The following is a 2,500-nucleotide window of genomic DNA, read 5'->3' on the forward strand; positions in this document are numbered from 1 at the left end:
GATGATAATAATAATAATAATAATAATAATAATAATAATAATAATAATAGGCCCAAGGTCACCCAGCTGGCTTTCTGCCCAAGGGGGGTCTAGAATTCATGGGCTCCCAGTTTCTATCCTGATGCCTATACCAAATTGGGTCTCTATCAGGTCTCTAGGGCAGAAATCTCTTAAAATAGAAGATGTGTGCATCATCTTACCTTAAAATTACTATCATAGCACTTTGGGAAGTGCTATAATCCAGATGGTAGCTCTTTTTCAAAGATATCTGCATTATCGGCATGGTTGAATAGCTCACACCGTGCTTCCCCCTGGAAGGGAATTCTAATGGAATTAGTCCACATTTTGCCAATCACCAGCTTCAACTTGCTGGAACTGACAGCTGCTTATTCTTTTCACCACACCCTGCTGTCTCCAGTAAAATCAATAAAATATACATCATCTATCTTGTTTTCCAACGAATTAACTAAAGTAAATTTACTAAAGTAAATCTGTCCTGGCTTTGGGGACTGTTGTCACCTGTGAGTTTAGTCTTGCTTAATTTGTTCAGTGTCTGTTGTACAAGTGCATTAATTGTGGAGCCAAGGAAATCATTGCTGGCAGAAGGTTGAGGTGGGCCCTTTCCACCCTTAACCCAACCGTCTCCATTATGTAAGTAAGGATGGCCTCTCCGTCTAACTTAAGAAAGCAAGAACAGCTGAGCCAGATAGTCAAATGGATCTTTTATTAAGCAGCTGTGAAATCAGGAGTCTCTAACGTTTGGACTCTACCTGCTTTGTCTAAGGGTATTCAAAGAACACCTTTACTTAAGAACTTTTCTAGATAAGAACCAGGTGTTCAAGGTTATTTGCCTCTTCTTAAGAACCATTTTCTACTTAAGAACCCGAGCCCGGAAAAATTTCCCAGGAAATTTGAGAGTGGCACGAAGGCCCGTCCAAGTTCCTGCCATCCCCTCTTTAATCCCGACCATCTGGGCTGCCAGAGGAGCCTTAAGGAGGCTTTGGCAGTTCAGAGTGAATGGAGCATTTTTCTTTCTCTGGGTGCTTGGACAGGGAATAATCCTCCACCAGCGCCCAGAGAAAAGAAACACTCGCTTTGCTCTGGGCAGCCAAGGAGTCACCACAGCAGAGGAAAAGCCTCAGCTACAAAGCGAGCGAGCGAGAGGAGAGGGCAGCCCTTCAGCATGGGAAGGAAGGGGAAGCAGGGAGCAGCAGCAGCAGCCAGTGTATGGCAGGCAGTGTGTGGGAGGCAGCTTCGCGCTGGGTGTATTGGAGGCGTGTGCTCCTCCTCGCCCCCTCAGAGTCCCCCTTCTTTTTTTTAAAAAAAGCCTTAAACTTGGATTTTTTAAATTCCCGTCCCCTCACCTTCTTCCTTCGGCAGGGACTGTCCTCCTCCTCTTCTTCCTCCTCCTCCTCCCACCCAAATTCCGAGCTTTTATTTCTTTCCTAATGGGTTTACACAAATTATTTGCTTTTACACTGATTCCTATGGAAAAAATTGCTTCTACTTACAAACTTTTCTACTTAAGAACCTGGTCACGGAAGGAATTAAGTTCTTAAGTAGAGGGACCACTGTATATAGAAATTTTCAATCATTCATTCTGAAATAACAATGGCCGAAAGTGAGGTTGTATGTATGTACGCACACATATACACAGAGAGGCATAAAATAAATCAATATTGCAATTTAGAGCAACATTTTACTGGAATGTTATGTAATAAAATCAGAAAGGGCCTTTTCCCCCTTTCATCTGGAATAACCTTAATCCTGATATTCAAGTAGGCATTTACTTTTCTATTTTTTCTTCTTACCAATACAATTCAGACAATGTGGCCTTCAAAATATGTTATTATTACAAAGTAATCCAGCAGTAAAGACTTGTAGACTTACTTTCCTCGAGAATAAATCTCTGTCTTATATTTTTCTGAACCCTGAAATAAGCACTTGGCCTCATTGTCATGTACTCAAAAGCCCCGATTGGGTTTATTATTAGGGGATGTCTTATTTGGGGGAAACAGGGTCCAATTAACAAAACTCTTCATATTTTAGTTAATATTGTAATATTTAAACTGTATTTTTTTTCTGCTGATCAAGCTGTAGCCCGGTGTTTCCCAACCTGACTACTTCAGCTTCAACCGCAACAACACAAGAGCACGCAACAGATTCAAACTTAATACGAACCGCTCCAAACTTGACTGTAAAAAATATGATTTCAACAACCGAGTTATCGAAGCGTGGAACTCATTGCCGGACTCAATTGTGTCAACCCCTAACCCCCAACATTTCTCCCTTAGACTCTCCACGATTGACCTCTCCAGGTTCCTAAGAGGCCAGTAAGGGGCGTACATAAGTGCACTGGTGTGCCTTTCGTCCCCTGTCCAATTGTCTTTCCTTTCTCTCACTTATCATATATATTTTCTTTCTTTCATATATCCTCTCCTCTAAGTTCACTTTACCCTTATATATATTACTACATGTCTATTTTTCTTCCTATGTATTT

At 41.4% G+C, this 2,500-nt stretch overlaps 1 protein-coding gene across 1 annotated transcript in view; it reads left to right on the forward strand.

Annotated features, from left to right (window-relative positions):
- Positions 1-2,500, forward strand: part of GRIK3 (glutamate ionotropic receptor kainate type subunit 3) — a 162,313-nt gene that overhangs the window by 140,372 nt on the left and 19,441 nt on the right. The window lies entirely within an intron of this gene.

This window comes from Erythrolamprus reginae, chromosome 11 (genome assembly GCF_031021105.1).
Source record: "Erythrolamprus reginae isolate rEryReg1 chromosome 11, rEryReg1.hap1, whole genome shotgun sequence".
NCBI classification, from domain to species: domain Eukaryota; kingdom Metazoa; phylum Chordata; class Lepidosauria; order Squamata; family Dipsadidae; genus Erythrolamprus; species Erythrolamprus reginae.